Source organism: Lactuca virosa, chromosome 5 (genome assembly GCF_052849685.1).
Source record: "Lactuca virosa cultivar CGN04683 chromosome 5, Lactuca_virosa_CGN04683_v6, whole genome shotgun sequence".
In the NCBI taxonomy this organism is placed as follows: Eukaryota; Viridiplantae; Streptophyta; class Magnoliopsida; order Asterales; family Asteraceae; genus Lactuca; species Lactuca virosa.
The window spans coordinates 445,016,080-445,029,473 of record NC_136430.1 but is presented as its reverse complement, the minus strand read 5'-3'; positions in this window follow the sequence as shown (position 1 = coordinate 445,029,473).

Genomic DNA, 13,394 nt, shown 5'->3' with positions numbered 1-13,394 from the left:
TAGCAACTTTTTACCATTTTTATTACGTTGTCATTTTTTATAACTAACTAACAGGTTTTTCTAGACGCTTTTGGATGAAATTCATTCAATATTTCTCTTTGAAAATAACATAAGTTTAGATGCTTCGACTTGCCCAATTTGAATTGAGAAGTGTCACCAAATATAATTCATTTGACTAAATTAGCAACTTTATATCGACATTATTACGTTCTCATTGTATATAGCCAATTAAAAGGTTTTTATAGACGCTTTTGGACGAAATTCATTATACATTTCGATAACGTAAGTTTAGAGGCTATACATTCGAATTCCCCAATTTTGAATTCAAAAGTGGCACCAAATACAATTTATTTGATTATATTAGCAACTTTTTATCAACTTTATTACGTTGTCATTATTTATAATTAACTAACAGGTTTTGCTAGACACTTTTAGATGAAAATTCATTCTATATTTCTATTTAAAAATAACATAAGTTTAGATGCAATAAAGTTTGACTTGCCCAATTTGAATTGAGAAGTGTTACCAAATATAATTCATTTGATTAAATTAGAAACATTATATCAACATCATTATGTTATCATTCTATATAGCCAAATAAAAGGTTTTTATAGACGCTTTTGGACGAAATTCATTATACATTTCGATAACGTAAGTTTAGAGGCTATAAATTCGACTTCCCCAATTGTGAATTCAAAAGTGGCACCAAATATAATTCATTTGGTTATATTAGCAATATTTTACCATTTTTATTACGTTGTCATTATTTATAACTAACTAACAGGTTTTTCTAGACGCTTTTGGATGAAATTCATTCTATATTTCTCTTTAAAAATAACATAAGTTTAGATGCAATAAAGTTCGACTTGCCCAATTTGAATTGAGAAGTGTCACCAAATATAATTCATTTGATTAAATTAGCACCTTTATACCAACATTATTACGTTATCATTCTATATAGCCAATTAAAAGGTTTTTATAGACGCTTTTGGACGAAATTCATTATATATTTCGATAACGTAAGTTTAGAGGTTATAAATTCGAATTCCCCAATTTTGAATTCAAAAGTGGCACCAAATATAATTTATTTGAATATATTAGAAACTTTTTATTAACTTTATTACATTGTCATTATTTATGACTAACTAACAGGTTTTCTAGACACTTTTGGATGAAATTCATTCTATATTTCTCTTTAAAAATAACATAAGTTTAGATGCAATAAAGTTCGACTTGCCCGAATTGAGAAGTGTCACCAAATATAATTCATTTGATTAAATTAGCAACTTTATATCAACATTATTACGTTCTCATTCTATATAGCCAATTAAAAGGTTTTTATAGACGCTTTTGGACGAAATTCATTATACATTTCGATAACGTAAGTTTAGAGGCTATAAATTCGACTTCCCCAATTTCGAATTCAAAAGTGGCACCAAATATAATTTATTTGATTATATTAGCAACTTTTTATCAACTTTATTACGTTGTCATTATTTATAATTAACTAACAGGTTTTGCTAGACACTTTTAGATGAAAATTCATTCTATATTTCTATTTAAAAATAACATAAGTTTAGATGCAATAAAGTTCGACTTGCCCAATTTGAATTGAGAAGTGTCACCAAATATAATTCATTTGATTAAATTAGAAACTTTATATCAACATTATTACGTTATCATTCCATATAGCCAAATAAAAGGTTTTTATAGACGCTTTTGGACGAAATTCATTATACATTTCGATAACGTAAGTTTAGAGGCTATAAATTCGACTTCCCCAATTATGAATTCAAAAGTGGCACCAAATATAATTCATTTGGTTATATTAGCAACTTTTTACCATTTTTATTATGTTGTCATTATTTATAACTAACTAACAGGTTTTTCTAGACGCTTTTGGATGAAATTCATTCAATATTTCTCTTTGAAAATAACATAAGTTTAGATGCAATAAAGTTTGACTTGCCCAATTTGAATTGAGAAGTGTCACCAAATATAATTCATTTGATTAAATTAGCAACTTTATATCAACATTATTACGTTCTCATTCTATATAGCCAACTAAAAGGTTTTTATAGACGCTTTTGGACGAAATTCATTATACATTTCGATAACGTAAGTTTAGAGGCTATACATTCGATTTCCCCAATTTTGAATTCAAAAGTGGCACCAAATACAATTTATTTGATTATATTAGCAACTTTTTATCAACTTTATTACGTTGTCATTATTTATAATTAACTAACAGGTTTTGCTAGACACTTTTAGATGAAAATTCATTCTATATTTCTATTTAAAAATAACATAAGTTTAGATGCAATAAAGTTCGACTTGCCCAATTTGAATTGAGAAGTGTTACCAAATATAATTCATTTGATTAAATTAGCAACTTTATATCAACATCATTATGTTATCATTCTATATAGCCAAATAAAAGGTTTTTATAGACGCTTTTGGACGAAATTCATTATACATTTCGATAACGTAAGTTTAGAGGCTATAAATTCGACTTCCCCAATTATGAACTCAAAAGTGGCACCAAATATAATTCATTTGGTTATATTAGCAACTTTTTACCATTTTTATTATGTTGTCATTATTTATAACTAACTAACAGGTTTTTCTAGACGCTTTTGGATGAAATTCATTCAATATTTCTCTTTGAAAATAACATAAGTTTAGATGCAATAAAGTTTGACTTGCCCAATTTGAATTGAGAAGTGTCACCAAATATAATTCATTTGATTAAATTAGCAACTTTATATCAACATTATTACGTTCTCATTCTATATAGCCAATTAAAAGGTTTTTATAGACGCTTTTGGACGAAATTCATTATACATTTCGATAACGTAAGTTTAGAGGCTATAAATTCGACTTCCCCAATTATGAATTCAAAAGTGGCACCAAATATAATTCATTTGGTTATATTAGCAACTTTTTACCATTTTTATTATGTTGTCATTATTTATAACTAACTAACAGGTTTTTCTAGACGCTTTTGGATGAAATTCATTCAATATTTCTCTTTGAAAATAACATAAGTTTAGATGCAATAAAGTTTGACTTGCCCAATTTGAATTGAGAAGTGTCAAAAAATATAATTCATTTGATTAAATTAGCAACTTTATATCAACATTATTACGTTCTCATTCTATATAGCCAATTAAAAGGTTTTTATAGACGCTTTTGGACGAAATTCATTATACATTTCGATAACGTAAGTTTAGAGGCTATAAATTCGACTTCCCCAATTTTGAATTCAAAAGTGGCACCAAATATAATTTATTTGATTATATTAGCAACTTTTTATCAACTTTATTACGTTGTCATTATTTATAATTAACTAACAGGTTTTGCTAGACACTTTTAGATGAAATTCATTCTATATTTCTATTTAAAAATAACATAAGTTTAGATGTAATAAAGTTCGACTTGCCCAATTTGAATTGAGAAGTGTCACCAAATATAATTCATTTGATTAAATTAGCAACTTTATATCAACATTATTACGTTATCATTCTATATAGCAAAATAAAAGCATTTTATAGACGCTTTTGGACGAAATTCATTATACATTTCGATAACGTAAGTTTAGAGGCTATAAATTCGACATCCCCCATTGTGAATTCAAAAGTGGCACCAAATACAATTCATTTGGTTATATTAGCAACTTTTTACCATTTCTATTACGTTGTCATTATTTATAACTAACTAACAGGTTTTTCTAGACGCTTTTGGATGAAATTCATTCAATATTTCTCTTTGAAAATAACATAAGTTTAGATGCTTCGACTTGCCCAATTTGAATTGAGAAGTGTCACCAAATATAATTCATTTGACTAAATTAGCAACTTTATATCAACATTATTACGTTCTCATTGTATATAGCCAATTAAAAGGTTTTATAGACGCTTTTGGACGAAATTCATTATACATTTCGATAACGTAAGTTTAGAGGCTATTCATTCGAATTCCCCAATTTTGAATTCAAAAGTGGCACCAAATACAATTTATTTGATTATATTAGCAACTTTTTATCAACTTTATTACGTTGTCATTATTTATAATTAACTAACAGGTTTTGCTAGACACTTTTAGATGAAAATTCATTCTATATTTCTATTTAAAAATAACATAAGTTTAGATGCAATAAAGTTCGACTTGCCCACTTTGAATTGAGAAGTGTTACCAAATATAATTCATTTGATTAAATTAGAAACTTTATATCAACATCATTATGTTATCATTCTATATAGCCAAATAAAAGGTTTTTATAGACGCTTTTGGACGAAATTCATTATACATTTCGATAACGTAAGTTTAGAGGCTATAAATTCGACTTCCCCAATTGTGAATTCAAAAGTGGCACCAAATATAATTCATTTGGTTATATTAGCAATATTTTACCATTTTGATTACGTTGTCATTATTTATAACTAACTAACAGGTTTTTCTAGACGCTTTTGGATGAAATTCATTATATATTTCTCTTTAAAAATAACATAAGTTTAGATGCAATAAAGTTCGACTTGCCCAATTTGAATTGAGAAGTGTCACCAAATATAATTCATTTGATTAAATTAGCACCTTTATATCAACATTATTACGTTATCATTCTATATAGCCAATTAAAAGGTTTTTATAGACGCTTTTGGACGAAATTCATTATACATTTCGATAATGTAAGTTTAGAGGCTATAAATTCGAATTCCCCAATTTTGAATTCAAAAGTGGCACCAAATATAATTTATTTGAATATATTAGAAACTTTTTATTAACTTTATTACATTGTCATTATTTATGACTAACTAACAGGTTTTCTAGACACTTTTGGATGAAATTCATTCTATATTTCTCTGTAAAAATAACATAAGTTTAGATGCAATAAAGTTCGACTTGCCCGAATTGAGAAGTGTCACCAAATATAATTCATTTGATTAAATTAGCAACTTTATATCAACATTATTACGTTCTCATTCTATATAGCCAATTAAAAGGTTTTTATAGACGCTTTTGGACGAAATTCATTATACATTTCGATAACGTAAGTTTAGAGGCTATAAATTCGACTTCCCCAATTTTGAATTCAAAAGTGGCACCAAATATAATTTATTTGATTATATTAGCAACTTTTTATCAACTTTATTACGTTTTCATTATTTATAATTAACTAACAGGTTTTGCTAGACACTTTTAGATGAAGTTCATTCTATATTTCTATTTAAAAATAACATAAGTTTAGATGCAATAAAGTTCGACTTGCCCAATTTGAATTGAGAAGTGTCACCAAATATAATTCATTTGATTAAATTAGCAACTTTATATCAACATTATTACGTTGTCATTCTATATAGCCAAATAAAAGGTTTTTATAGACGCTTTTGGACGAAATTCATTATACATTTCGATAACGTAAGTTTAGAGGCTATAAATTCGATATCCGCAATTGTGAATTCAAAAGTGGCACCAAATATAATTCATTTGGTTATATTAGCAACTTTTTACCATTTTTATTACGTTGTCATTACTTATAACTAACTAACAGGTTTTTCTACACGCTTTTGGATGAAATTCATTCAATATTTCTCTTTGAAAATAACATAAGTTTAGATGCAATAAAGTTCGACTTGCCCAATTTGAATTGAGAAGTGTCACCAAATATAATTCATTTGACTAAATTAGCAACTTTATATCAACATTATTACGTTCTCATTCTATATAGCCAATTAAAAGGTTTTTAAAGACGCTTTTGGATGAAATTCATTATACATTTCGATAACGTAAGTTTAGAGGCTATACATTCGATTTCCCCAATTTTGAATTCAAAAGTGGCACCAAATACAATTTATTTGATTATATTAGCAACTTTTTATCAACTTTATTACGTTGTCATTATTTATAATTAACTAACAGGTTTTGCTAGACACTTTTAGATGAAAATTCATTCTATATTTCTATTTAAAAATAACATAAGTTTAGATGCAATAAAGTTCGACTTGCCCAATTTGAATTGAGAAGTGTTACCAAATATAATTCATTTGATTAAATTAGCAACTTTATATCAACATCATTATGTTATCATTCTATATAGCCAAATAAAAGGTTTTTATAGACGCTTTTGGACGAAATTCATTATACATTTCGATAACGTAAGTTTAGAGGCTATAAATTCGACTTCCCCAATTATGAACTCAAAATGGCACCAAATATAATTCATTTGGTTATATTAGCAACTTTTTACCATTTTTATTATGTTGTCATTATTTATAACTAACTAACAGGTTTTTCTAGACGCTTTTGGATGAAATTCTTTAAAAATTTCTCTTTGAAAATAACATAAGTTTAGATGCAATAAAGTTTGACTTGCCCAATTTGAATTGAGAACTGTCACCAAATATAATTCATTTGATTAAATTAGCAACTTTATATCAACATTATTACGTTCTCATTCTATATAGCCAATTAAAAGGTTTTTATAGACGCTTTTGGACGAAATTCATTATACATTTCGATAACGTAAGTTTAGAGGCTATAAATTCGACTTCCCCAATTTTGAATTCAAAAGTGGCACCAAATATAATTTATTTGATTATATTAGCAACCTTTTATCAACTTTATTACGTTGTCATTATTTATAATCAACTAACAGGTTTTGCTAGACACTTTTAGATGAAATTCATTCTATATTTCTATTTAAAAATAACATAAGTTTAGATGTAATAAAGTTCGACTTGCCCAATTTGAATTGAGAAGTGTCACCAAATATAATTCATTTGATTAAATTAGCAACTTTATATCAACATTATTACGTTATCATTCTATATAGCAAAATAAAAGCATTTTATAGACGCTTTTGGACGAAATTCATTATACATTTCGATAACGTAAGTTTAGAGGCTATAAATTCGACATCCCCCATTGTGAATTCAAAAGTGGCACCAAATATAATTCATTTGGTTATATTAGCAACTTTTTACCATTTCTATTACGTTGTCATTATTTATAACTAACTAACAGGTTTTTCTAGACGCTTTTGGATGAAATTCATTCAATATTTCTCTTTGAAAATAACATAAGTTTAGATGCTTCGACTTGCCCAATTTGAATTGAGAAGTGTCACCAAATATAATTCATTTGACTAAATTAGCAACTTTATATCAACATTATTACGTTCTCATTGTATACAGCCAATTAAAAGGTTTTATAGACGCTTTTGGACGAAATTCATTATACATTTCGATAACGTAAGTTTAGAGGCTATACATTCGAATTCCCCAATTTTGAATTCAAAAGTGGCACCAAATACAATTTATTTGATTATATTAACAACTTTTTATCAACTTTATTACGTTGTCATTATTTATAATTAACTAACAGGTTTTGCTAGACACTTTTAGATGAAAATTCATTCTATATTTCTATTGAAAAATAACATAAGTTTAGATGCAATAAAGTTCGACTTGCCCACTTTGAATTGAGAAGTGTTACCAAATATAATTCATTTGATTAAATTAGAAACTTTATATCAACATCATTATGTTATCATTCTATATAGCCAAATAAAAGGTTTTTATAGACGCTTTTGGACGAAATTCATTATACATTTCGATAACGTAAGTTTAGAGGCTATAAATTCGACTTCCCCAATTGTGAATTCAAAAGTGGCACCAAATATAATTCATTTGGTTATATTAGCAATATTTTACCATTTTTATTACGTTGTCATTATTTATAACTAACTAACAGGTTTTTCTAGACGCTTTTGGATGAAATTCATTATATATTTCTCTTTAAAAATAACATAAGTTTAGATGCAATAAAGTTCGACTTGCCCAATTTGAATTGAGAAGTGTCACCAAATATAATTCATTTGATTAAATTAGCACCTTTATATCAACATTATTACGTTATCATTCTATATAGCCAATTAAAAGGTTTTTATAGACGCTTTTGGACGAAATTCAATATACATTTCGATAATGTAAGTTTAGAGGCTATAAATTCGAATTCCCCAATTTAGAATTCAAAAGTGGCACCAAATATAATTTATTTGAATATATTAGAAACTTTTTAGTAACTTTATTACATTATCATTATTTATGACTAACTAACAGGTTTTCTAGACACTTTTGGATGAAATTCATTCTATATTTCTCTTTAAAAATAACATAAGTTTAGATGCAATAAAGTTCGACTTGCCCGAATTGAGAAGTGTCACCAAATATAATTCATTTGATTAAATTAGCAACTTTATATCAACATTATTACGTTCTCATTCTATATAGCCAATTAAAAGGTTTTTATAGACGCTTTTGGACGAAATTCATTATACATTTCGATAACGTAAGTTTAGAGGCTATAAATTCGACTTCCCCAATTTTGAATTCAAAAGTGGCACCAAATATAATTTATTTGATTATATTAGCAACTTTTTATCAACTTTATTACGTTGTCATTATTTATAATTAACTAACAGGTTTTGCTAGACACTTTTAGATGAAGTTCATTCTATATTTCTATTTAAAAATAACATAAGTTTAGATGCAATAAAGTTCGACTTGCCCAATTTGAATTGAGAAGTGTCACCAAATATAATTCATTTGATTAAATTAGCAACTTTATATCAACATTATTACGTTGTCATTCTATATAGCCAAATAAAAGGTTTTTATAGACGCTTTTGGACGAAATTCATTATACATTTCGATAACGTAAGTTTAGAGGCTATAAATTCGATATCCCCAATTGTGAATTCAAAAGTGGCACCAAATATAATTCATTTGGTTATATTAGCAACTTTTTACCATTTTTATTACGTTGTCATTATTTATAACTAACTAACAGGTTTTTCTACACGCTTTTGGATGAAATTCATTCAATATTTCTCTTTGAAAATAACATAAGTTTAGATGCAATAAAGTTCGACTTGCCCAATTTGAATTGAGAAGTGTCACCAAATATAATTCATTTGACTAAATTAGCAACTTTATATCAGCATTATTACGTTCTCATTCTATATAGCCAATTAAAAGGTTTTTAAAGACGCTTTTGGACGAAATTCATTATACATTTCGATAACGTAAGTTTAGAGGTTATACATTCGATTTCCCCAATTTTGAATTCAAAAGTGGCACCAAATACAATTTATTTGATTATATTAGCAACTTTTTATCAACTTTATTACGTTGTCATTATTTATAATTAACTAACAGGTTTTGCTAGACACTTTTAGATGAAAATTCATTCTATATTTCTATTTAAAAATAACATAAGTTTAGATGCAATAAAGTTCGACTTGCCCAATTTGAATTGAGAAGTGTTACCAAATATAATTCATTTGATTAAATTAGCAACTTTATATCAACATCATTATGTTACCATTCTATATAGCCAAATAAAAGGTTTTTATAGACGCTTTTGGACGAAATTCATTATACATTTCGATAACGTAAGTTTAGAGGCTATAAATTCGACTTCCCCAATTATGAACTCAAAAGTGGCACCAAATATAATTCATTTGGTTATATTAGCAACTTTTTACCATTTTTATTATGTTGTCATTATTTATAACTAACTAACAGGTTTTTCTAGACGCTTTTGGATGAAATTCATTCAATATTTCTCTTTGAAAATAACATAAGTTTAGATGCAATAAAGTTTGACTTGCCCAATTTGAATTGAGAAGTGTCACCAAATATAATTCATTTGATTAAATTAGCAACTTTATATCAACATTATTACGTTCTCATTCTATATAGCCAATTAAAAGGTTTTTATAGACGCTTTTGGACGAAATTCATTATACATTTCGATAACGTAAGTTTAGAGGCTATAAATTCGACTTCCCCAATTTTGAATTCAAAAGTGGCACCAAATATAATTTATTTGATTATATTAGCAACTTTTTATCAACTTTATTACGTTGTCATTATTTATAATTAACTAACAGGTTTTGCTAGACACTTTTAGATGAAATTCATTCTATATTTCTATTTAAAAATAACATAAGTTTAGATGTAATAAAGTTCTACTTGCCCAATTTGAATTGAGAAGTGTCACCAAATATAATTCATTTGATTAAATTAGCAACTTTATATCAACATTATTACGTTATCATTCTATATAGCAAAATAAAAGCATTTTATAGACGCTTTTGGACGAAATTCATTATACATTTCGATAACGTAACTTTAGAGGCTATAAATTCGACATCCCCCATTGTGAATTCAAAAGTGGCACCAAATATAATTCATTTGGTTATATTAGCAACTTTTTACCATTTCTATTACGTTGTCATTATTTATAACTAACTAACAGGTTTTTCTAGACGCTTTTGGATGAAATTCATTCAATATTTCTCTTTGAAAATAACATAAGTTTAGATGCTTCGACTTGCCCAATTTGAATTGAGAAGTGTCACCAAATATAATTCATTTGACTAAGTTAGCAACTTTATATCAACATTATTACGTTCTCATTGTATATAGCCAATTAAAAGGTTTTTATAGACGCTTTTGGACGAAATTCATTATAAATTCGACTTCCCCAATTGTGAATTCAAAAGTGGCACCAAATATAATTCATTTGGTTATATTAGCAATATTTTACCATTTTTATTACGTTGTCATTATTTATAACTAACTAACAGGTTTTTCTAGACGCTTTTGGATGAAATTCATTCTATATTTCTCTTTAAAAATAACATAAGTTTAGATGCAATAAAGTTCGACTTGCCCAATTTGAATTGAGAAGTGTCACCAAATATAATTCATTTGATTAAATTAGCACCTTTATACCAACATTATTACGTTATCATTCTATATAGCCAATTAAAAGGTTTTTATAGACGCTTTTGGACGAAATTCATTATACATTTCGATAACGTAAGTTTAGAGGTTATAAATTCGAATTCCCCAATTTTGAATTCAAAAGTGGCACCAAATATAATTTATTTGAATATATTAGAAACTTTTTATTAACTTTATTACATTGCCATTATTTATGACTAACTAACAGGTTTTCTAGACACTTTTGGATGAAATTCATTCTATATTTCTCTTTAAAAATAACATAAGTTTAGATGCAATAAAGTTCGACTTGCCCGAATTGAGAAGTGTCACCAAATATAATTTATTTGATTAAATTAGCAACTTTATATCAACATTATTACGTTCTCATTCTATATAGCCAATTAAAAGGTTTTTATAGACGCTTTTGGACGAAATTCATTATACATTTCGATAACGTAAGTTTAGAGGCTATAAATTCGACTTCCCCAATTTTGAATTCAAAAGTGGCACCAAATATAATTTATTTGATTATATTAGCAACTTTTTATCAACTTTATTACGTTGTCATTATTTATAATTAACTAACAGGTTTTGCTAGACACTTTTAGATGAAGTTCATTCTATATTTCTATTTAAAAATAACATAAGTTTAGATGCAATAAAGTTCGACTTGCCCAATTTGAATTGAGAAGTGTCACCAAATATAATTCATTTGATTAAATTAGCAACTTTATATCAACATTATTACGTTGTCATTCTATATAGCCAAATAAAAGGTTTTTATAGACGCTTTTGGACGAAATTCATTATACATTTCGATAACGTAAGTTTAGAGGCTATAAATTCGATATCCCCAATTATGAATTCAAAAGTGGCACCAAATATAATTCATTTGGTTATATTAGCAACTTTTTACCATTTTTATTACGTTGTCATTATTTATAACTAACTAACAGGTTTTTCTACACGCTTTTGGATGAAATTCATTCAATATTTCTCTTTGAAAATAACATAAGTTTAGATGCAATAAAGTTCGACTTGCCCAATTTGAATTGAGAAGTGTCACCAAATATAATTCATTTGACTAAATTAGCAACTTTATATCAGCATTATTACGTTCTCATTCTATATAGCCAATTAAAAGGTTTTTAAAGACGCTTTTGGACGAAATTCATTATACATTTCGATAACGTAAGTTTAGAGGTTATACATTCGATTTCCCCAATTTTGAATTCAAAAGTGGCACCAAATACAATTTATTTGATTATATTAGCAACTTTTTATCAACTTTATTACGTTGTCATTATTTATAATTAACTAACAGGTTTTGCTAGACACTTTTAGATGAAAATTCATTCTATATTTCTATTTAAAAATAACATAAGTTTAGATGCAATAAAGTTCGACTTGCCCAATTTGAATTGAGAAGTGTTACCAAATATAATTCATTTGATTAAATTAGCAACTTTATATCAACATCATTATGTTACCATTCTATATAGCCAAATAAAAGGTTTTTATAGACGCTTTTGGACGAAATTCATTATACATTTCGATAACGTAAGTTTAGAGGCTATAAATTCGACTTCCCCAATTATGAACTCAAAAGTGGCACCAAATATAATTCATTTGGTTATATTAGCAACTTTTTACCATTTTTATTATGTTGTCATTATTTATAACTAACTAACAGGTTTTTCTAGACGCTTTTGGATGAAATTCATTCAATATTTCTCTTTGAAAATAACATAAGTTTAGATGCAATAAAGTTTGACTTGCCCAATTTGAATTGAGAAGTGTCACCAAATATAATTCATTTGATTAAATTAGCAACTTTATATCAACATTATTACGTTCTCATTCTATATAGCCAATTAAAAGGTTTTTATAGACGCTTTTGGACGAAATTCATTATACATTTCGATAACGTAAGTTTAGAGGCTATAAATTCGACTTCCCCAATTTTGAATTCAAAAGTGGCACCAAATATAATTTATTTGATTATATTAGCAACTTTTTATCAACTTTATTACGTTGTCATTATTTATAATTAACTAACAGGTTTTGCTAGACACTTTTAGATGAAATTCATTCTATATTTCTATTTAAAAATAACATAAGTTTAGATGTAATAAAGTTCTACTTGCCCAATTTGAATTGAGAAGTGTCACCAAATATAATTCATTTGATTAAATTAGCAACTTTATATCAACATTATTACGTTATCATTCTATATAGCAAAATAAAAGCATTTTATAGACGCTTTTGGACGAAATTCATTATACATTTCGATAACGTAACTTTAGAGGCTATAAATTCGACATCCCCCATTGTGAATTCAAAAGTGGCACCAAATATAATTCATTTGGTTATATTAGCAACTTTTTACCATTTCTATTACGTTGTCATTATTTATAACTAACTAACAGGTTTTTCTAGACGCTTTTGGATGAAATTCATTCAATATTTCTCTTTGAAAATAACATAAGTTTAGATGCTTCGACTTGCCCAATTTGAATTGAGAAGTGTCACCAAATATAATTCATTTGACTAAGTTAGCAACTTTATATCAACATTATTACGTTCTCATTGTATATA